Raw genomic sequence first — 25,702 nt, forward strand, 5'->3', positions numbered from 1 at the left:
GTTGTTTTTCGGAACTAAAAAATCTTTAGATCTTATAAATATGATTTTTACTTGTAAGTTGAAAAAAGAAATTGTAAAGTATGTGTTTGACAGATGAAACCTGTCAATTTTGCTTTTAGAGTGTCACAATCACCGATTTAATGATCCGTGAGCGTTTACTCAGAGCGAGCGCTCGCGAGTCGTAAAATCGCTGATTGTGGCTATCTGAAAGCGAATTTGACAGGTTTTATGTTTCAAACCCTTGCCATTCATTCCTTTTTTTGTATCTAACAAGTACGAAATATGATTATAACATTTTATGTTTCCAAAATTCCAAAAATATCTTTTTTGAAAATAAGTGAATGGAAGCAATATATATATTTATATATCTAGGTATATCATTCACTCGTAGGTACTGATGCAACAATCAAAAAGATTTTGGCATTGCTGCTCGGTGCAATTTTTTTCGCAACCTGTCATGGAAAGGGCCCTTGAGATGCTTTGAGAGGACTATTGAAACGAAACGCTTTAAAATTTTAAAATGTTGCACCCAGCTTGTAAGTTACTCATAGGTTTCGTTAGTCACAGCTGCTGTTACTCGATGGAGACGCATTCCTAAGTAACAAATTTGGTTTTATGAAGGTTCTGTAGACCATGATTTAGACTTATAGAATGCTATAAAACCTCTATAAAACTGGAAATGTTACTTGGGTTGTGAACTACTTTGTGTCTTCATCGGTTGCATAAACGTATGGTGTATATATTATTTGTTTATTGAAAAAAAAAAAAAAACAATTGTATCTTCAAAACGACTTTTTTGACATCGCTAATTTGTTATGTAAAATTAAATGATATTTCAATTAAAAATACTAAAATAAGTTGTTGAATACCCTCGCAGTGAAAATCAAGAAAAAGCATTTGGGACGTATTTGTTCATACAAAATCAAATATCTCTGAGTAATGCATAATTTCCCTTAAAATTGAATTCAGCATCTTTCGTTTAAAGGGTCAACCAAAAAATTGTCAAGCGGTTTAGAAGTTATGATTTTTTTAAAAAGGCATTTTTGATAAAAAAAAAATAGGTTTTTCGATCCACCCTGACACGGAAATGGTCACCTGGCGGAATAAAAAAATACGAGTCCATTTTTTTTAAAGGAAGTACTATACCAATTTTTATGCAATTCTGCGACTCACTTTAACTCTTTGCTATGGAATTGCAGTATATATATATAAATAAAAATATTAGAGATATACTTTTTAAGATAAATAAGTTTTTATATTTTTTTCTTATTTTTAATCAACATTACTAAACTGAAAATGAACGTGCCTATTTTGCTTCAGAGGTCATTTCGGTCGGAAGTGATGTTTTCGTGGTAAAATTTACTGAAAATGTCATAGACGCCATTTTGGAAAATGTACTAGTCTCAAAAAGGCTGAATTTTTGTAAAAATGTGAATGATTTCCCTTAACACACAATTATGCAAAGTGTCATTCAAATCGGAGAAGTTCGAGTCAATTTTTTTTTTTTTTTTTTTATAGAGTATTGAGGACTGAATTTAATATTTGATCTTTGAAGCTTATTTGTAAGATCCCCATGCATTAGTACTAAATGGCTGAATGTCAGGGGTTCGTGAAAATTCCTGACTTTTCTGAAAATTATGATAGCATCATGTTGCGGAGTTGTTAGTGTAATAGGATGCTTTGATCATGATTCATGAACACTTCACTTAGAGTTAGCGAGCAAGTCCTTGCCGTTTGTTGTTAAAAACAAACGATAGCTAGGCGAGAAAATACCATATATTTCCTATGTGACACAATCTTTGAGACTAACGGCACCGATGGTGTAGTGGTAAGCGTAATTACCTTTCACCCCAGCAGGCCTGGGTTCAATCCCAGTCGGTGCCGCTGGCATGTTCTGAGGCATAACATCTCTGATCACGCCTTCTTTCGGACGGGAAGTAAAGTCGTTGGTCCCTGGTTCATGAGTTGATGGGTCGATAAGTAGGGTCCAGTTGTGGGAGGAAAAAACAATCTTTGAGACGGCTTGTCTAACATACGGTGCGTGAATCTAACTCTGTTTTCTGTTTACTCATATTGAACTGAGTAAAAATTTTCTCATTTTTGACATCATTCGAGCAGCTTCTACCATTCACAATTTACCATAAAACAATGTTTTAATATTGGGTCTTTCTTCTTCTTCTTCGCATTTCAAGCTTATTGCTTATCGCATATTAGCTTATTGCGTGCTCTCAACTAAGTGTTCTAGATGAACTTCCTTGAATCAATAACTAGATTGAGAGCTTTCGATGCCTGTACCATTTTTGCATAAGTAGAATCATACTAGCAGATATATAATTATATGGCAAATACAGTCGCCCAGGAAAGTCAAGAAATTTTTCAGCCTGAAAAATTCCTAGACCAGGCCAGGTGAATTGAACCCAGCCTTCTTCAGCATGGTCTTGCTGTGTAGATGTGCCTTTACCAACTGGGCTAAGGGAGGCTCCAATTGGTTTTTGCAGAATATCTATAAAAGAGGGTTTAGTTCTATGTTGTCTGGAAAAATGTATGCATTTTGTTATCTCATTTTCTAAAAATCTCTGGTAGAAGCTCATCTTAGTTCAGCTCGACTAAGTGATTAATTATTCAAGCTGAATTTGTACAAGGAGCTTGGACGGACAAAAATATCTTTTATGACAACTAATGAACGTATGCATAATAAACACACTTTGACGGTTCGGGTGGAAGACGATAGAAATGCTTCAGCATGATGTTTAACGTAATTTGCAAAATCACGATTGTATAGCTATACACGAAGCGACGTGATGTCTGGTGACTATGTAATCATACTTGTCTCTCATTTCTCTCATTTTCTCTTAGTTCCTTCTACCACCAAGCTTAAAGAATCTCGAGCATAACAGAGAACGTAAGTGTTTCATGCTAAAGAGGTCTCACCGTCCCGTAGTCCTTTCGAACATCGACAGCGCACACCTAGTAGCAGCGATAGTGGGGAGACACCTAGCAGTACTTCAGCGAACGTCATCGTCCTCGTCAGACAACATTCGATCGAAAGACAAAGGACGGAAAAGATTTAGCACAAAGACGTTGCCTGTCATAACTATGAATCCATGAAAAATGAATCGCTGGTGGAGGAAAGAGTATCTAACGGGCAAGAACGAGTGAGCGTCAAAAGAAAAGCATAAAATCATTGGAAAATGGGAATTTTATTTCTTGTTTTATCCCAGCTTTCGTACCTCTTGGGGTGCTGTCTATGTGGCAATATTTTTTCAACTCAAAACAATTTATATTGAAATATTTCTCCTCATTCTTCCAATCGAGAACATATAAAAAAGTTTGAGCCACGGTTTTTCGCATTTCACAGCAGAACAGCGTAAACGGGTGGGAAATGGTGAAATGGAGCACATAATTTACAGCATACTCCCAGATTCGTTGTCAATGATTTATCAACGATGCAGCTGCTTATCCTAGCCAGTGGAACGCGAAACCGTTTCACTTGAGAGGGACTAACGGTGAAGTTTTCCTTTTTATCGGTTTACTTTCTCTCCACCGAGAAGAGATGCCATCCTACTCGAAGACATCAAAAGTAATGTCACGTAAGAGCTTCACCAACGAACCTTGGCTTTCGATCAAAGTCAAGATGGATGTAATCATCTCCAATGTTTTCTTTTACCCATAACCGAGAAACGTATGTTTTCCTTCGTGGAGGTAGAAAAATAAGTATGCCGCCGGGAGCGAAATGTGGCAAATTTCCCATAAGTGTTTGATTAGTTGGACTAGGACAGAACTTTGTGGCATCCTACCGCGATTTGTTATAACCAACTGGATACGATGGGCGAATGGAACGGCGAGAAAACCTTATGAAACTGTAAGCATCGATGGAGAATAATTGGGTATGGAAATTGAATACGAGTGGTTCTCAAGAGTGACATTATTATTGTGCACATTCTTGTGATGAATAAACTTCATTGTAGTGAAGAATCTAAAATCTAGAAAATCTAAATAGGAAATATCATATGAAAACAATAATAGAGTCATTATTGCATTGCAGGTTTCGAAAAAGTAACGATGGTCGAACAAATTTCAAAGCTAACGTAGGTGTTAAGCAGTGCAAGTTCAAGTAAAACATTAAATCTCATATGTAGGATAGAAAAACCACTTCACAGAACAATGAGGTCATCAGCAACAAACAAAGCATTGAGATGAAAGCTTGTTCCTTGTAGGGGACGATCGACAATTCAAAGCAATAATCTAAGTGCGTAGCAGATGAATCTACTTTGAACAGATTAGATTTGCAAAGGTCCACAGCCTCTGAACAAAAGCGTTAATATCAGGAAATAGTAGAGCAGCTATATAGCATTTTCATACTCATTTAAGCTCTAAACATTATGATATGGAACGTTGGCATATGCTTTTATCACGGGTTCACCAATGTTCATTAGTCTCTATGTTTTTTTTTTTATAATGCGTTTATTTTTCCAGGCTCATTTGCCGTAGCTTTGCGGAGCCGATATTCATTGTTTAGATTACAACGTTTCTTAAAACTAACGTTAGTAAAGCGGGGGCCGATTACTCGCGGCTATCTCGAGGTTAGGGGTAACAAATTTTAACAAATGGATGGCAGGGTAGGGATTGAGAACACAAGGTTTGGAGAGCAATGTGCTTTTTATCTCGAACTAAGCGACCAACTGATGAAAAAGACAAACATGGGGGTACACCGATGGGCAGCTAACAACTTGGGGGAACACAAGATGACACTAACTACTAAATCCTCAGATCGATCCGTTTAAAAAACACATAAATTAAATTAAAATATTCGAGATCTCGGCTCGCCAAGATGTCTCTAGCGGGCCGCAAAGGTTGTTTTCCTCGGGCCCTCAGGGATGCGGATAACTCGGATCTAGCAACACAATGTAAAGTGCATGACCAAAGCACGTGGTCGATATCGTGATAGCCACTACCACAAGCGCACAAATTGCTGCCTGCGAGCCCGATTCGGAAGAAATGCGAGTCTAACGAGTAGTGATTGGACATGAGCCTTGATATGACACGTATAAAGTCACGGTTCATGTCCAATCCTTTGAACCATGGCTTGTTCGACACCTGTGGGAGAATAGAATGTAACCATCTTCCCAGATCACTTTCATTCCATTTTTGTTGCCAGTTGGTGAGGACGTGCTGACGGGTAATTGAGAAAAATTCCGCAAAGGCGATTTGTCGATCAAAAATATCGCCTTCCATAGTCTCTATGTTACTTTTAGATAATTGATTGGATCCAACATACTAGTAACAAACAAAGGTTGACCAATGTTTAGGTTTATAGTCATTATTGATGATTGTTTATGTACATGAAACGCAATGTTTCACTTGCTACGGAAAAACGATAGCGGGGGACGATCCACCCGGGTGACATCCAACTGAATATTATATCCATAATAATGTGTTTAAAACTTAAACTTTAATTAAAAAATAATTTAAAAAATACAAAGTTTTCAGGTGACTTTCGGTGAATTTGGCGAGTTTGATGAAGTTTTTTTTTTAAATGTCATGCTGAATTGAGAAAAAATACACACGACTCAACATCATAATATGGGGCTTCTTTTCCTTCTAGGCGTTAAGCCGGGAAAGTTTACTAGAATATATGATGATAGATCATTATCTTAATCCGTGAGCAAATCAAATTGATTGCTCAAATTAATAAAATCAGAAGGGGTGCCATGGCGGTAGTAAAACTTTTATCCAAATCGACTTCCAAGCAGATTACTATAAGAATCTGAAGGATTGAAGAGGAATTTTCCAAATCGATATCCAAGCAGGATTACCTCGGGTAGGGTCCAAACAAGGATCGAAGAGGAATAAGAGTCGAACAAGGTAGACAATTTACAGGTAAATTGAGCACTGAGAAGTGCTGTTTAAATTTGCTGTAGATTTAGGCAAGAGAGCACGATGCGGACTGAACTTTCAGTTCCTCATTTATCTTATAAAATGTCTACTTTATGTCTGATATCTGAAGTTAAGCATCTCCAACTATGTAAAACTTATATAGTTTTATGGAGTAGGCACGGAAATAACCATGGTCACCGAATACCGCGGATGATCCAGGAATCTGGAGGGCATGTCTAAATTTTTTAAATTGTAATGAATATCTTCTAGAATATTAGTGAAAAATCCATATTTTTGTAAATATACAGAAAGAAGAACCATTTCCAAACCAAATGATATGTCAAAAACTATAATCGTAATCCAGGTTACGACCGTTGTTGTTTGATTTTGTTTTCCGTCAATCTTGTTTTCCATGCTGAGCACCAATGCTACGGACGCCAGGGAGGCAGCTCACACACCTGGACCCTACCTATCCACCCATCTACTCTTGAACCGGGGACCAACAGCTTTACATGATCAAAGATGTTATGCCTCAAGAACATCCCGGCGGCGCAGACTGGGATTGAACCCAGTCTGCTGGGGTGAGAGGTAATCTTGCTAATGCATGCAGGGTTCTGAATGCAGTCTTATTTTTATTAATAATATATGCCATCCACCTGCTTTTTGGTCAATGGTTTTTCATCAAACTCGGAACCATCGAGATGACCCCAGGGACAATTACATTTTTACACCAAAACATGCCGTGCGACAGCTCATTCTTCTCGGTTTTTCATAAACACGATTTACATAGACTTAAAATGGATCATATACCACATTAGCCACTATCAGGACAAATAAGTATGTCCCTGGGGGAACCTGTAACAAAGGACAGTTGTTTTTTTATACAAAAACAGGCCGTGTGATAGCTATTTCTTCATGATTTCCATTAAAAGGCTTTACATTGATCATTTAGAGACAATTTAAGATAATTGACACCGCCCTTAACCAGAGGTTGCACAGACTGAACACTTCACACTAAACAACGGACAATGGACAACACACAACACCCAGTAGGCCAGTAAGGCTGGAGCGGGATTCGAACCCTCACTTTGTGGCATTAACAATACACGCCTGAACGACGGGTGACGCCGCTAACCACACGACAATGAAGCCCACAATGGATCATTTACCACCTGTAGCATTTTTTTTTCCCATTGCTTTTTTCTCTATGTATAATTCTCTTCAGCATCTCCCTTCGCACTGCTTCAAATCTAGGGCAGTCGAAGGCCACTTGGTCCAGCGTCTCTTGCACGTTTTCACACTCCGGATGGAGGGCTGATCTTGCTTGTCTAAGCCGATGTAGATACTCCCTGAAGCAACCATGACCAGGAATTGCGTCAGGCGGAAGTTTGCCTATCCGTGCTTCCTGTTCACCCAGGTTGAATGAACTGGTATTAACCGATGAGTCCATCTACCGTTCTGCGGTGAGTACCACTCCTGCTGCCACTCGGCTCTCACCACGTTGATGGTTTTCGCCGTCTTCTCGCAGGTGTTGTCGACGTGACTGTTGAAGTAAACCGGTCATCAACGATCACTCCCAGGTATTTTAGCATGTGCTTCGAGGCTATGGCGTGCTCACCGACGGAGATTTCTGACTGCTGCCCCGCTTTGCAGTTACTGATCAATAAAACTTCCGTTTTGTATCTGCAGCTTCGCTCCTTTCACCCAATTTCCAATACACAGAGGTACAAAAGGGCGAATTTCAGCAAAAAAAAAAAAAATAAAAAGGCATAAAGATGAACTTTAATCAAGTTGGAGTCTTCAGAGAAGATTTAAGGGTCGTCCATAAATTAGACTCATTGGGACGCCACTTGAAAATTCTAAATTTTTAACTGACAATTTTAGATATTGAAATGTTCTACAACATTGTAGAACTCATCAAATCCATTAGCTTTGCAGAAGACAAACATGCATAGCATATCATTTTTATTCAGGCACAAGCGTTCTTAATGGAAGCCCCCTAAAATCGATTTATCGGTATTAACGGCATCGTTTGATTTTTACAAGCGATAGTATGTTAAAAAAAGATTTTTATTTTACAAAAACACGCAGCTTTCTAGAAAACAGCAAGACACTATCTAGTAATCCATAAAATATACATGGGCTAATTTCTTCAAAACATGATGTTTTACATGAGTCAAATATCAAAATAGGGCAAATACTTTCCAAAACTAGCACTGTGATAAGATTCTACATATTTTAATGAAAATTTCGGTCTAAAAAGAGTGAAGGGGCAATTTTTTAATTACTGCGGTGGAATTATTCAAATATTAAGATTTAAAGTGAAATCATGGATTTAAAATCGGTATTTCTTCAGCACCACAAAATGGTGAGGACCACAGGGGAAAGAGCGTCCAGCATAGCTCTGGTCTTCACAAGCTCCTACCTCACGCTTCCACGTGTTGGATGATGACAGCCAGTATATGCCCATATATGTGCTGGTAGCGGGGTTATAATAGCAAGGCTGAAGAGGTGCGAATCGTCGAGCGTCTGTCCACCAGGAGGTGCGGTTCGAACAGCGTCTGTCTGGGATCCAGCGGCTAAAAAAGAAATGCTGTATTGTGTCAGCTAAATCCAAGATGGTAGCCCCATCAACACGATGTAGGTATCGCGACCCTGGTACGGTAGCATACTGAATTATAAAAGTACTCAGAAAAATTAAGTAAGAAGAAGAAAAAACGAACGGAATTTTCGGCAACTGACCCAACGGCAACGAAATAAGGACAATGAATGGAAACTCGGTTCTTGGAATGTCAGAACGTTAAATGAACCTGGACGAGTGGGCCTTCTAACCCGTGAACTGCAAAAGGTGAATGTGAGTGTGGCTGCTATTCAAGAAGTACGGTGGCTGGAGAACGTGAATTCAGGGTGGTAGATCCTATCGCCAACACATCGTTCAAATACCATATCTACTACAGCGGTGGCGATAGAGCAGAACACGGAGTTGGTGTCGTAGTGATTGGGAAACAGATGAAGCGGGTTATGCGGTGGAAACCGGTTAGCGAGCGCATCTGCGTTTTGAGGATTCGTGGCAAATTCTTCAATTACAGCCTGATCAACATCTACGCACCGACTAACGATAAATCCGATGACGTGAAGGACGCGTTTTATGAAAGCCTATGATGAGTGCCCTAAACACGACGTGAAGATTGGCATCGGAGATGCAAACGCGCAGGTCGGAAGAGAGGAATTCTTTCGCCCGATCATTGGAACAGAGAGCCTTCACTCTGCAACGAATGATAATGGCCTGAAGCTGATAAACTTCGCTGCTGCTCGTGATATACCCACTTTGCACGCAAGGATATCCGAAAGCACACCTGGAGACACCCTAATGGCAAAACTTGCTCCCAGATCGACCACGTGTTGGTGGATGGTCGGCATTTCTCGGATGTCGTAGATGTCAGGGGTCCTAATATCGACTCGGATCACTACCTCGTTGTCGCGAAAATTTGAGCGCGTCTATCGACCGTTACGAGTTCGAGAAACCGGAGATCGATGCGTTCCAACATCCAGCGTTTGACAGTAGATGGTGTTGCTGCAGAGTACCACCAGAAGCTGAATGAGCGGATAGCGGAAATCAACGTGAACGAGAATCTCAACAAACTGTGGGAAGCTGTCCACGGAGCGGTGAGCACAACAGCATGAGAGGTGATAGGTACAGCTTAGAGGCACCCCCGAAACGGGTGGTTTGACGAGGAGTGCCAGCGAGTGACAGAGGAGAAGAACGTCTTCAGAAGCCGGATGTTGGTGTCTGGTACCCGTCAGAACAGAGAGCGGTACAGGGTAGCAAGGTCAGCCGAGAAACGAATCCATCGCAGGAAAAAAGGCAATACGAGGAACGCGTTATTGCTGAGGCGCAAGAAAGTATGGAGCAGAATGATATGCAAAGGTTTTACGCATGGCATGAGGAGTAAGACAGCGCCAATGGCAATGGCATGAGGAGTAAGACAGCGCCGTCTCCCGCCATGTGCTATCACCGTGAAGGTAATCTGCTGACAGATAAAACGATGGTGGCTGCCAGGTGGAAGGAGTACTTCGAGACGTTGCTGAACGGAGAGAACGGGAGAGCATCTACAAACACACATCAACGACGATGGTCAAGCTGTGGAACCACCAACGCTAGAAGAGGTGAAAAAGGCGATACGAGAGCTGAAAAACAGTAAGGGGGGAATGACGAGCTCCCGGCCGAACTTCTCAAACACGGAAGTGAGCAGCTGCACCAGATAATCCACCGTGTCCCCTCTACAAAAGGGACACAGACTGGAGTGCGCCAATTACAGAGGAATCACGCTTCTGAATTCGGCGTACAAAATATTATCACGTGTTCTGTTCAACAGATTGAGACCGCTTGGGGAATCCTTCGTCGGCGAATACCAGGCTGGTTTTCGTGAGGGTCGATCAACGACGGATCAAATGTTTACCCTGTGTCAAACCCTTGAGAAGTTCCGGAAATACAACTTGCAGACTCATCACCTGTTCATAGATTTCAGGGCAGCGTACGATTCAGTAAAGAGAAACGAGCTATGGCAGATAATGCAAGAAAACGGTTTTCCGACGAAACTAATTAGGCTGATTCGTGCAACGCTGGATCGTTCGAAATCATGTGTATGGGTTGCAGACGAGATTTCAGCTTCGTTCGTGACCTCAGATGGGTTGAAGCAGGGAGATGCTCTTTCGAACTTTCTATTCAACATCGCCCTCGAAGGAGCGATTAGGAGAGCTGGCGTGCAGAGGAACGGTCCCATCATCACAAAGTCGCACATGCTCCTTGGTTTTTGTTTATTTGTTTATTTGTTCTTCGTCTTCGACAGTGTCGTACAGACTAGTTTAACTTATGCTATGTTTTTAATCCTATTTTTAAAACAATTTTTGGACACATTAAAATCAAACAAATCACTAGCATTGTTGAAAGCTCTGAGGCAAGAACTGAGCGGGTTGTTATGACCATAACATGTTCTATGTGCGGGAACTGCGATAAGTGCTGAGTACCGCAGCTGACGCTGTGGAACGTTCAGTGATACTTGCAGGAGAAGATCCGAACAGTCGACGTTATTCTGGACGATATCGAATATAACCAGCCGCTGCAATTTCAGCCGTCTTGCCGATAGCAGTTCCAGATCAATTAGTTGACATCGTTCTGGATATGCAGGTAGATGGACAGGATCATTCCACGGTAGGTGCCGAAGAGCAAAGCGAATGAATGATTTCTGCACACGTTCGATGCGGATCACCTGAGATGTATGGTACGGTGCCCAAATGGGAGCAGCATATTCCAGGATACTTCACACTAAAGCACAGAACAAGGCTTTTAATGTGTGCACGTCGGTGAATTGAGATGCATTGCGGCGAATGAACCCAAGAACGGAGAAGGCTTTGGCAGTAACGGTGGATATATGTTCGTTGAATCGAAGCTTACAATCCATGATAACTCCTAAATCAGGGATAGACTGCACACGTTCCAGCGGAGCAGTGTCAATATTGTAAAGATGATTGATGGGAATCCAACAACAGCTAAAAGTGATCACCTTGCACTTATTGATGTTCACGCACATTCCATTTTCCTTGCACCATCGTGAAAGGGCATCGATGTCAATCTGCAGAGCAACACAGTCCAAAACAGACTTGATGACTCTGAAGATTTTGAGGTCGTCGGCAAAAAACAACTTTCCAGAAGATATTTGCAGGCACAAGTCATTGATGAAGAGCACAAAGATCAATGGACCTAACACACTCCCTTGTGGAACTCCAGATGGAATGTAGAAGGTCCTGGATCGTGCTGAGTTCACCTGGACGAATGCTTTCCTACCAGTCAGGTAAGACATTAGCCAGTCGGCTATCCAATCGGGAAAACCCATATGTCTCAGCTTTGCGGACGACATCGACATCATCGGAATCGACCGTAGAGCAGTGGAAGAGGCGTTCGCGCCTTTTAAGAGCGAGACAGCGAGGATTGGTCTCAGGATAAATTCTACCCAAACGAAGTACATGGTCGCCGGTAGAAAGCGTGGGAGCAATAGTGGTGTTGGTAGTGAAGTGGTGCTAGATGGCGAAAAATTTGAAGTTGTGGACGAATTTGTATATCTTGGTACTTTTGTGACGTACGATAATGATGGGGAACAGGGATTTCTACGGGTTGCGTAGTCAGCTGAAGTCCCGCAGCTTGCGTACGAAAACGAAATTCGCGCTGTACAAGACGTTGATTCTGCCGGTAGCCCTTTATGGCCACGAATCGTGGGCATTGAAAGAGGCCGTTCGGAGAGCTTTCGGTGTCTTCGAGCTGCGAACAATAATCGGCGGTAAACTGGAAAATGGCATCTGACGGCGATGTATGTAAACAACACAATCTCGTGATATCACTCTATTTTATTATTTTTCTAAATTATTTCTGTCGGTTTCTATTTATCCGTTTTTAATGTTTAAATACCCTTGAAATGGTCAAATTTTTCCAGCATTGTATATATCTTTTAATCATACTTCTTCTTTTGTCATCGTAAGCTAAAATTTGGTAGGGGAAAAGGATGTAATGTCGGCCTAAATGCCCCTAATTTGGGCCCATACATACCTTCAGCAATCGGCTAAATTTTCAATAGCGACCAAAAATATCCATTAGTATCGTCCCAATACCGCGTTCATCTAGTTAAATTGATAAATTGCAGATTTTTAGCGATGGGTCCAATCTTAGATCCATAGGCCAAAATTAGAGCCATTTCCTCTATATACATATATAATAAAATTAACCTATCATGGAAAAATGTAGAAAAAGAAATCAAACAGCTTTAACTTAGTAAAGCGACTTGTATACCAATTCAACAAAAATGGAAGTTATTTTGTTGAGCTCATTCGAACCCGCCACCATGTGATATGACAAATTAAACCCTATGGTATGTAATTGTCTGTGCAGGATATAAATCCATTGCGATAATTTGATATATTGTGAAATATTCCGTGTTCTTAGTTTAGTGCACGACGTATTTCTCCATCACGATTGAAAAATGATGAAATATTGGATACAGTTATCGCAAGTAACCGATTCTTAATGAAAGATCTCGCTATTTATACACTTCGAAGAATTAAAAGACCTTCCAAAAGTACACCCCTTTATCAATCAAAATCGGATTCCTTAGCAACAAAATCATGCAATGACACCTATGCCTAAGCATTTGGGGTCTTTCGGGAAAATGTCCTGCATTGTTAAGATTTATCCAAAACTAGCTTTTTCACACAGACCTATTGAGCAGTATGTAAATAACAACACAAATCGATGAACAGCTGCTTAACGTAATTGGGGCAAAAAGGGTGGCATGTTGAAAGTGTGCCCATAATTTATGAAACGGTCTATATTTGATGCTCTTCATGCTGCTATAGTTGTCACGCCACCATTTACCATTAACTGTTCCTATTTGCTTCAATTCAAAATCTCAATCATCAAAATGACACAAATAATTCATTTGATCGGAGCAGAGGGTGCATTTCATCAGGGCTCTCTATTTACTGTTTCTCTATGCATCTGGTTAATCTAATTATAACTGGTCTGAATATACTCATTAATTAACAAACAACATAAATATACCATAAACATAAATAAACAATCTCATCAGCCCATTTAAAAAAAGGATAATGATGAATATGAAGTAATAACGATTAAACTAGTCTAAAAAGTACATATAGTTGTGGCTCAATTGAGCAGCAAAAGTAATCAACTCTCTCTGAACAAGCGTGAAAGCAAACTGCCAGTTCATCAAATTGCTATGCTTCGATGCATCCAGTTTTCCTCGCTGTTGCTGTGGACGTCATATCGCGTCGCCGTGTTGCACTTCGATAAGTTATAGTTTGCCTTGTTTACCGAGCAGTAGCCCGTTTCACCTAGTGAACCGTATGAAACTTGTTCTTTGATAAATTCGGTGCCTGCTTCAATTTTTCACTGGAAACTTTCTTCCTCAGATTGCATATTCGAGCGTTATGTTCGTAAACCGTGCATAGTTAGCGAACAAGACTGCATGGCAGAGAGCAGAAGAGATGTAGCAAAGTTTTGTTCGTGACCAGATGTTACGCTGTTCGCAGATGACGACAAACGACGAACTAGTCGACGATAGCTTCCGTCTTATCCCTTTTTTCCTATTCCAAACTGTTCGTGCTCATGGTACACTATATAAGAAGATCGAACGCAATGAAGTGCAAGTGCTATTGGAAATCAAATGAATAATGCACAACCATTTGTTTCACGATGTCTCAATTTTCTACGGTGCCTTGGCTGAAACACCGCTATTACGTATTAGTTGTACATAAGGTAGTTTTTGATTTGAATCTAAACATAGTTTCATGTAACATAGGCCAGAAGCTACAACTTCATAAGATCATTAGAATAATGATAACAACCGTTGTGAAACAAAGTATTTGAGTAAGGTGGAGCAAAAGTTCGTTTTGAGGATATCGACGCCTGTGCAAAATAAATTTCGTTTTTTGGCACTTATTTGGAAGGATTTTTAGAGGTGCTTGAGCTTGCTACCGGTATATTTGCATGTTTATGCAACTGTCGGCGAGTTTATTAATTCGGTTTCATGGAGGAGTGACTACCCTAGTAGCACGCTTGTCACAAATCAATTGTAGAAACTTATAAACGACTTATTTCAGTCATAACCAAGTTGCTGTAACTTATTGTGATGAAAGTGTGCTACTCGGGTAAATGGTGATTTTAAGACATCATTACAATAATGACTCTATTCGGAGGATGTGCATTGAACGGAAGTTAATAGAAAAAAAAGTCCAATGCCATCGAAGTGGGCTTTAAGAAAAAAAAAAAGTTTGGTGTTATTGTGTGTGTGGAAAAGATGAACAAAATGAAGTCATTTGTAGATTTCGAAAAGCTTAATGCCTTACATCCGGTTTTGGGAAAGCTTTTCTATTTATGTGCACAAAGGCTCATTTGTTGCAGATGCAGCACGATCGGCGGAACCGGCGTGAAAAGCCTGGAGGATACGGGGATTGTAAAATGTGTTTGCTACGTAAATACATACACACATATGACCACGAGCGTGCCCATGCGGCTCGTACGGAACACAGACGCATATAAATATTGGTGAGATCTCTCCATTCTACCTATTTCTATCTTTCTTTTTCATCCACGCAAAATTTTGGAAAGGATGGCTTCCCCTCCTGCCCTTGTTATGTTTTTCGTTTACCATATGCATTGCTTTCACAGGTTTTCCTTAAACTTCCACTCTCTTTCCTTTGAGTGTGCTGAGTTGCATCATACATAAATTTAGCAATCGACTCAATATCGACCAAAAATATACATTAGTACCGTCCCAATAACGCGTTCATCTAGATCAAAATGCCAACATTAGGGTTGATGCATATATTATGTCACGCTCTAATCTAAGATTTTGTGACAAGCAATGCATTAGGTATAGGAAAAACGTCACGATAGGGGTGTAGGAGGTAATTTTTTGCTCGATTTAGCGTGACATAATTAATGCATGGGCCCTTAGAACCATTTCTTCTACCACTCCGTTGCGTTTTTTTTTCTCTCAGTATGTGTGTTTCTCCATGCATGGGTAAATGGGTTACTTGTTTGTCTCGCTCAGGGCTGGAAAGCACCTCAGAGCGTTAGCAAAGCAACTTTGTGCATGCATCTCACAACACTCGACAAAGAGTGTGTGATTCTCCCATTTACTTCGCACACTCTTTTCCAACTAATCTGCAATCCACACAATGAGCGGTACACTCCGTGCGGCGCAGGGAGCGAGTATAATACAATAAGCGCTAATGTCTTCTTTGAATTCTTTGCAGACTTTGCTTACCACGACTGCATGCATAGGAGATGAAGATGAGCTTAACGAAGAAGAATTTTGACTTTTTGCTGGGTTTCCCATTTGCAACCCTACACTGAGTGGCGCTCTTTGCGTCGCACCCGTCGGAGCTATGGCTACACATTGAGCTTTCGTTATTTCTGGGTGTGTGTCTGTCTTCTCTTCTCCGCTGCTTTACACTTGCGCAGGGTGAAAGGCAAGCAAACTTTGTATTTGTTTGATTCTCACTTTGTTTATTTCAGAAAATCAGCACATTGCGCACATTGAGTGATCAGATGACAGCCCTGGTCTCGCTTTTATGACTTGGAATCCAGTACAGGGAGAGGAGATCGAGTAATGTGAAACCTATCGTCTCTTTCTTTGGCCCACTTTTGGATCTGACTAACTACTTGCTTGCATGGCAACAGCGTTGGAATCAAATTCGATTCTCATCTGCATAGAGCTTTATAACATTTAATCGCCTTTCTCTACAAGGCACACGGACATGAAGGGATTCATTGTTTTCCCACTAATACGTCTCTCTCTTGCTCGCACTTCTTTAATTTCGATGGATCTTCAATAGTTGTTTTTTTTTTTATAATTACTTTATTTGTACAAGCTCAATCGAATAAACTTTACAGAGCTGAGTTATCATTTACTGTCTTATATTTAAGGTTAAAGGAGCTGGACCGAGTACTCGCGGTTGTCTCGAGGTTAGTTGAGATTTACAATTTTTTTGGATGGGAAAAGGGAAGAAAGAGGTTTGAAATGTGGTTTACGATACAAATATTTAATTTATCCTAAAACATGAAATTATTTTTATTCATCTTGAAAACAAACATTGACAAAAAAAGCCCACACGTACAAAATACAAATTAAACACAAGGTTAATCAAACTTACAATCTAAGGTTAATATTCTTAAAGTAAACATATACGAGTTTCAGAAACTCCAGATCGCGTCTAGCCAAAAAAATCCCGAACTGGAACATTAGGTTGTCTACCTCGAGCCCGAAGGGAATCATAAAAATGTGATCTGACTCCACGATACTCCGCACAAGACCAAAGGATGTGATCAGCGTTCTGGTAACCTTGTCCACATTCACAGAGATTGCTGTCCCCCAACTCCACACGGAACAAGTGAGCGTTTAGACAATGGTGATTGGACATGAGACGAGACATTACGCGTATGAAGTCTCGACCCAAGTCCAACCCTTTGAACCATGCAAACTTCGACACCTTAGGGATAATTGAATGTAGCCATCGTCCCAAGTTCCCTTCACTCCATTGATGTTGCCAGCTAACGAGCGACTGCTGACGATAAATAGAGAAACATTCACTATAGGCGATTTGTCGATCATAAATGTCGCCTTCCATAGCGCCCACCTTCGCAAGTGTATCCGCCTGCTCATTACCCAAAATTGAGCAATGCGAAGGGCCCACGCGAAGGTGATGATGAAAAAGCACACGGATAAAGCACTAAGCAGCTCTCGTATTTTCAAGAGAAATTACGAGAAGTGCTTTACCGGCCTCATGGAACGGATAGCCTCGACAGAACTGAGACTATCCGTAAAAATAAAGTAGTGGTCTGGAAGAAGTGAAGCAATAGTTTCCAAAGTGTAGTGACTTGCTGCCAGTTCAGCCACATACACAGAACAAGGAGCTTCAAGTTTTCGAGAGGCACTATGAAATTCATTAAATACACCAAAACCAGCGGACTCCTCTATTAGAGATCCATATGTGAAAAACGTTCTTGCAGAATCAACATGACCAAACTTTGCAGAGTATAATGAAGGAGCAATCATAAGACGATGATGCTCTGGAATTCCGCGGATTTCCTGCGTCATAGATAAATCAAGAATATTTCTTAAAGGGCTGACATCCTGTGTAAAATATAGGTAGTACAAAGTCCATTTAATTCCACTACTTTATTTGCTTATCCTTGACAGATACGCGTATTTCGTCTACAATGTGCAGACTTCTTCAGTGTCTTGTACTAATACTCGACTGAAGAAAAAACATCGCATTTACCGAATATATATTAACACAGGTACATTTTGACTTAGAAACTAGGTAAACTTAAATTTAATTTTCTATAGGAACAGGTACTCCGCTGCTTACTCGTTGATGTGTCCTAGGTAGTAACTTGAAAAGCCATATGTGTCCGTTTCCTTGATCCCTGTTGAGTAAAGTTGAATTACGTTGTTTGTTGATCTCGAGGCTTTCTGCAACATCCAATTTCCATGGTGTAGATACGGTTCGTAAAATCGTTATGTCCTCCGTCGATAGTTGGTGGTCCTCTGTGAAGATGTGTTCTGCAACCTTTGATTTGAAATCATATGTTAGGCCTTTTTCTTCTTGCTTTTTGGCCTTATTAACCTCCGCTATATGTTCTTTAAATCTAGTTGCTAAAGTTCTCTTGGTTTGTCCTACATATACTTTGTTACAATGATTACAGCTTATTTTATATACGCCTGCTTTACCTAGTGGCTAGTCAAAGAGTTCCAGAGTATGCCGAATCAGTTCCAGAGTAAAGCAGTTAGTAACACCCAGGAGTTCACCCAGCAACTACAATCTTCAGGAGACATCAACGAGGACGAGATTATGGTATCTTTCGGCGTCACAGCTCTTTTTCCCAGCGTACCGGTCAAGGAAGCGATCAACCATTTGGAGGACTGGCTATTAACACAACGAGAGGATGCAGCATGGAGAAACAAGGTTCGGACGTACCTTAAGCTGACCCGCCTTTGTATGGAAGAGAACTACTTCTCTTTCCGAGGTAACTTCTACAAGCAGACGAAAGGAGCCCCAATGGGAAACCCCCTATCCCCCTTCTTGTGTGAACTTTTCATGGCCAACTTGGAGACAATCCTGAAGGAGAAAGGACTATTACCAAACCGTTGGTGGAGGTTTGTTGACGATATCTTCAGCGTAGTTAAACGGGAAGCCCTTCCACAAATTTTAGATGAGATCAACAGAATTCATAAGGATATCAAATTCACTCACGAGGTAGAAAAAGACGGGAAACTCGCATTTCTCGATCTTCTAGTCATCAGGGAATCGTCATCATCTTCCTCGCTTGAATACGAAATTTACAGGAAACCAACAAGCACCAAAAGAGTTATCCCCTATACTTCCAACCATTCGTTCCAGCAGAAAATGGCCGCCTTTGACCACATGATTCACCGAATGCAGACTCTTCCACTCAGCGATACAGGAAAGGTTAAAGAATTACAGTACATCTTCGAAACAGCAAGACTCAACGGATACAAGGAGACCACAATCCAGGCAATCATCGATAAAAAAGCGAGAATTCTACAAAGGAGATTATTTACAACCCTCACCACAGCACCTGAACCATTGAAACGAGTGTCCGTTCCATTTGATCAAGATATTACTTGTAAACTAAGACCACAGTTAAAACAATTCGGATTAGATTTAGTTTTCACCAGTAGACATAACCAGTTGAAATCATTGTTAGGATCCACTAAAGACCCAGTTAATGTTTTAGGTAAAGCAGGCGTATATAAAATAAGCTGTAATCATTGTAACAAAGTATATGTAGGACAAACCAAGAGAACTTTAGCAACTAGATTTAAAGAACATATAGCGGAGGTTAATAAGGCCAAAAAGCAAGAAGAAAATGGCCTAACATATGATTTCAAATCAAAGGTTGCAGAACACATCTTCACAGAGGACCACCAACTATCGACGGAGGACATAACGATTTTACGAACCGTATCTACACCATGGAAATTGGATGTTGCAGAAAGCCTCGAGATCAACAAACAACGTAATTCAACTTTACTCAACAGGGATCAAGGAAACGGACACACATGGCTTTTCAAGTTACTACCTAGGACACATCAACGAGTAAGCAGCGGAGTACCTGTTCCTATAGAAAATTAAATTTAAGTTTACCTAGTTTCTAAGTCAAAATGTACCTGTGTTAATATATATTCGGTAAATGCGATGTTTTTTCTTCAGTCGAGTATTAGTACAAGACACTGAAGAAGTCTGCACATTGTAGACGAAATACGCGTATCTGTCAAGGATAAGCAAATAAAGTAGTGGAATTAAATGGAAAATACTAATCCTTCTCTCTCTCATTATACAGGTATTCCACTAAGACGCCCACATTCATCAGGAGTACAAAGTCATAAAACATGTGAGGAGCTTCAGAGATAACTCTGAAAAACGGACGGATAGTGGCAAAATGCCCGCCAGCACTTCGAGACTCATAGTATGAGTCAAGTGCATGCATCCTAACGCGATACGAAGACAGCGATACTGGATCCGTTCCAGTTTGATGATATGCGTGGGGCTTTAGGTAGTGATGAAAACGAGCTATTCCACAGTCGCAGTCAGTTTATGAGCAAAAGAAGGACGCACATTTTTTGCCTGTAGACTTGGAGACATACTTCAAGTCTCCGCGTAGGCAAAAGATGTGCGTCTAACTTTAAAAACTGTCGCATTATTGACCCTTCGCTCATTTTCAATTTCTATTCAATTTTCATACTGCCGTACTCTAACGGAACTATCCACCTACTCTCTTCTAAAGATCATTCTCTAGCTAATAAATTATCACACTAAAGCTTCATGTTAGCATTTCCAACCAACTCTGAAAATCGCTAACTTCGCGTATGAAGTAACATAAAAACACTTTGAATGTTATCTATCATGTTTATTTACTTATTCACGTTCTATCTCTTGGAAAAACCGAATTGGAAATTGACGTTTATACTAGATTGATCTATTTTACATTTTAATCATTAATCCACAAGCACAACGGTCAATTGTATATCTTGTATGAATATAGAAACTGTAACATTAATATTCAAAAAGCAAAGTTTACTTAACTATTTTCTATGTGAAACTTTTCAGTAGACAAGGGCACAAGGGGATGCCCTCAATTGAAGCGATTTGTTTATTTGTCGTCAATCAGTATAGACCGTTTTACAATAGTGCTGTTGTCTTACATGCTATTTTAAAGCATACGTTTTATTTGAAATTGTCAATCAATGTAGACTACATATACACATATCCAGGAAATAAAAATTGTTTTAAACTTAACGAGGTGAAAGCCTAGCTGTATCTTTAGACATAGTTAGATCTATACGCACACAATCATTATTATAGACTCTCATCATTCTATTGATTGGTCCATTTTTACCACAATTCGTTCTGTAAGGTGACAGTTGAAATACATTTCGAGTTGTTAACATGCGTGATGGTACGTAAAAATTTAAGCTTGCTAATATTTCTTTTCTGAATTTACGCGTTGTGAGATAATATCATTAACAAAGGAAATCATGGAAATTTCTCTTCGTTTCTTAAGTGTTTCAATGTATATCAACATACAACGGGAAGGAAGAGGAAAAGAGGTCCGGTCTAGTTTCCTAAGGGCAAATAACAACAACTGTTTTTGAACTGATTCTATACGATTTATATAAGTTTCATGATATGGAGCCAAAACCACAATGCAATATTCGAGAAATGAGCTTACGTGAGAGCTACATAAATTGTTTTGATGGTATATGGGTCTGTAAAATGATAACTAAATCTTTTTTATGAATCCCAACATATTATTGGTGAATTGTAGTAATCACATGATGTACAAATGTCAACTTCGAATCAAGAATTACTCCTAAGTTCCTAATTGTATTGCCCCTTACAACCAGCTGGTTTCCTAGAGTACATGTAAAATCTAGAGTACTGTGTTTTCTGGAATAAGATATAATATTGCATTTTTTAACATTAATATCCAGCAGACTTTTAACGCACCAATTGTAGAAAACCTCAATATCTCTCTGTAGCAAATCAGAACTGTTAAAGATTTCCATGTACAGCTTCATATCGTCAGCATATATGAGCACATTTAGCGATTTAACACAAATTTCACGTCATCCACAAATAAAATAAATAAAAAAGGACCTAAATGAGATTCCTGTGGAACTCCCGAGGTAATATTTACTGGCGACGATATTTTTCCTATAAAGCGGACCATCTGTTTTCATGTATGATCCAATCCATTTTAAAAGTGTACTTGTCATACCTAAACGTTTTAATTTAAAAAGTAATAAGGGGATGTCTACTCTGTCAAAGGCCTTACTAAAGTTAGTGTATAGGGTTTCAACGATATTACTTCTATCCATTACTTCAATAGAAAAATTTACAATTCCAAATAATCAAGTGGTCATGTGTCTTACAATATGGAAACCTTCGGAAGGGGCACATAAACCTCATTCTGAAAATATTCGCATTGTAAGTTTTAATGCCGTTGGGACCTCCCTTAGCTCACACGGTAAAGCAGCAGTTATAATGCAAGACCATGCTGAAGGCGGCTGGGATCGATTGCCGGTTCCGGCTTAGGATTTTTTTGGGCTTAAAAATTCCTCGACTTTGTGGACAATAGAGATTGTACTTGCCAAACAAATGTACAAATTTGAAAATGGTGCTGGATTAAAATGCTGTCAATAGTGTCAATTAACAACTGTGGAAGTGCATCTAAAAACTAAGTTGAGGGCCAGCGTAAAGTCCCAGCAGGGACGTAATAAAGCCAGAGTAAAGAGTAGAGATTGATCTTATTTTTGATGAATGCTGATGTAATTTAATGTTGTCGTACACCCACTTGTACCCAGCTGTCCCGTATCATATTCAATACATAAAGCGCATCTCAATGATTCACCACCCCTAGCCACGAGTAAACGCACCATCAGCATAACACAGCAGCGCATCGACTGCAATTAAATTCAACAACAACATGCGTGCTTCTACGGTTCCATAGATCCAAAAATGAAATAGCTTCAGCTGATCAATAATTATTGTTCGTCACGTTGAATCATAATTGTTGCACCAAATAGCTTGCCATAGTAATTCACGAAAGCACATGATGCCGCACAACCATAGGCGTAGCCAGAGGGGGGCAACTCAGCAACACAAAGGCTTTCGGTAAAATGGTGTTCAGTGAAATGGCATTCGGCCAAATTTTCCAATTTTTTTCGCCCCTCCCTAGCTCGAAACTTGGCTACGCCCTTGCGCACAACTTGTATAGACCATATAAACCCTATGATTAATTCAATAATATCAGTCATCTTAAAACAGACTCGTCTGTCATTGCGCTATTTGGCTGATACCAGCCTGCGGATACCACATACACAGCAAAACATTAATTTTGATATCACATCAAAGTGGATGCACTTCAATCGTGTCGAAAATATGGTGTAATACTACTTGCCAAAAAGGACCACAATTATCATTAATACAGTGCATGAACTGACATTACGCTGCTTTTACTGTATTTGTTTATTTTTGTGGCCATAAAAATTACACGAGATTTTCGATATGATTGAAGTGCATCCTCTTGGATGTGATATTAAATTTTATTTTTTGCTGTGTACCGATCGGAAACCTCAGCCGATGTGCTCTTGGACCGTTTACCGGTTTTCCATATACCACTGATGGCTATCGGCTTAGTTCGCCAAGAATATTCCGCTTCGGGTAATTGAGCAATGCTTTACACATAATTGGATGCAAGAATCCAATAATCCCTTCCAGTCTCAATAAGGCCCTCACTCACCGGAACTTGTTCCGGTCATATCTCCGGAGCCGGTTGACCGATTCCAAAAATATGCAATAGCGTTCAATGGGACCACAAGACCTTTCATTTGACGGTTCAATTGGTACGTTGGTTGCTGATAATCATACACACTTATACACATACACATAAACATTCACGCATACACATACATTTTACGATCTTGTCGAGCTGAGTCCTTTAGTATATCGAAATTGAACGAAAAGTTAGGTTTTCAAGCTATATACACGCAAACCAAGAATTTATTACAATTAATTTTAATTCCATTTCCTATCATCCTCTGTTTATGAACATCACAGCGAATGTTAGAAGTTGACCTTGCAGACGATGCAATGATTTTTAATCTTTTTTTATTCCGTGTTCTGTATGTATCTTTTATGTATAACATGGTAGAACGAAGCACACATTGCTTCGATTCTCTTCATCAGAAAAAGTAAACGAAGTCGAGTGTGCGAGGAAATGAGCGCTTCTTGTTTGAGTTTAGGTTATTCTTATTCAAAAGCATGGAGAGAACAGTGGAGAAAGCACAGATCTGATGATCGTGACGTTTGTGGTTCGAGTCCCCCCAGTCGGCAACCTTTTTTTATTCGATACTAGCTGAGTGTGCCCGGTCTTGCTCGGGATTCAATATTAGCTTGAGTTTATGCGCCGATTTAAAAAAAAAGCATGCTATATTGTACGTAGCTCCCCCCCCTATTATCTAAGGGGCTACCCCCTATGATTATCTCCTTATACCCCCCCACTCGCCACCACATGCCTAATTTGGTTCCATTTGCTTGATTAGTTCTCGAGTTATGCAGAAATTTCTGTTTCATTTGTATGGGAGCCCCCCCTTACAGAAGGGGGAGGGGTCTCGAACCATCATAAGAACCTTCAATGGCCCCAAAAACCCCTGTATACATTTCACGCCAATCGGTTCAGTAGTTTCCGAGTCTATAAAGGTCAGACAGACAGACAGACAGAAAGAAATTCATTTTTATATATATAGATGATCAATTTCACTCACTAATACACCCAGAATTTTTCTTCCTCAATTTTCATGTATTTGTCCGCAGCTCGGTATATCGGTTCATGCATCCACTTACATCCCCCGGTTTAGTGTACATACCACTCTCTATGAGAAGCAATCTTCTGTGACAGCACTCCCATGAAAATCAGAAATCAGGTACTTAATCTTTTTTATCTGTAAAAGCTCAATAAACTGTAAAATCTATAAAAAATTAAAAAAAATCTGTGAACATCTGTATACTTTTTCAAAAATCTGCACTGATGAAACAGTCAACAACTAACTCCATCGATCATTATGGTATATCATTACGCTGACGAAACTTGCTTCAAAGTAAACTTTTCCCTGCGTGCAGTCACTGATAATAGCAGAGTACCATGTGCTGTACTTAGGATTATTACAACATACATACATGCCACCATCATCAACAGCCATCAGCAGCTCATCTATGAGGCATCCAACCGAATCAAATGTGGTGATACTTGAAAGATTCGTATGCTTCCTTCCTCTTTGCTTCTGAGAGCATCTATTCTCTATGGATATGTGAGGTACCTACATGTGCGATTCTACAAAACGACGCGCACTGCTGCATAATGATGCTTATGCTACGTCGGCAATGTACAGAAGAAAGACGAGAGATGAAATTTCGCTTTATCCTACCTAATCCTAGCGTCTGCCATGTGCTTTACAGCTACATTACTATTGGATTTTTCAATTGCATTTTTCACTTTGCTTTAGCACTTCATCTCCATTGGATTACGGTCTCCGGTGCCATTAGAGCGGTGCCACCAGCAGCAGCAATATAGCCGATGATGTACAACACTGCTTGCTGCTACTGGAAATGATCCGATATGTGCCTTGCTGCACTATCGAGCTTTCAGGAAAAATTCATTACGGAAATAGTTAGGCAATGTTCAAACGTGCCGACAGTGAAGCAGCTCTACGGAGGTACTTGATATAAAACAGTATTCTCGGTGTTTGCAGCATATTTGTATATTTGTATCAGCATTCTATGTAATTCTATTTGTTTCTAGTCGGCATAGCTGGGATGTTTTAGCCTTTCTCGTACACCGAGGTGAACCGAAAGGCTATAATATCCTTTGAAAAACACATTTTCGATCCGAGGCCCGTAGGGTCAAGTGTAAAATAGCAATTGACTCAGATCGACGGGATCAGAAAATGCTAAAACCTGACTTGTAGCGTTGTTTTATTGTGCTGTAAACCAGTTTATAACCACGTGTACCCCTGGCACGGTGTTGGATTCTTAACCACTTCTTACTATGTAAACTAGCCTCCCGGGACAATCCGAATGCTCTATTACTGATGATGGGGTGGATGAACATTTCTTAATCTCAGTGCTAGCTGGCGTTGGTGGTTCGAAAATCATCTTTCCACTT

The 25,702-nt window shown here is 40.0% G+C and overlaps 1 long non-coding RNA gene and 1 pseudogene across 1 annotated transcript in view; one reads left to right on the top strand and one right to left on the bottom strand.

Annotated features, from left to right (window-relative positions):
- Positions 1-25,702, bottom strand: part of LOC135710669 (uncharacterized) — a 161,381-nt gene that overhangs the window by 72,267 nt on the left and 63,412 nt on the right. The gene's annotated exons all lie outside the window — the stretch shown is intronic.
- LOC135710666 (uncharacterized) overlaps positions 1-25,702 on the top strand; it is a 95,831-nt pseudogene that overhangs the window by 14,259 nt on the left and 55,870 nt on the right.

Source organism: Ochlerotatus camptorhynchus, unplaced genomic scaffold (assembly GCF_037179485.1).
Source record: "Ochlerotatus camptorhynchus isolate MF236.1 unplaced genomic scaffold, CSIRO-AGI_Acam_v1.1 ptg000398l, whole genome shotgun sequence".
NCBI lineage: Eukaryota > Metazoa > Arthropoda > Insecta > Diptera > Culicidae > Ochlerotatus > Ochlerotatus camptorhynchus.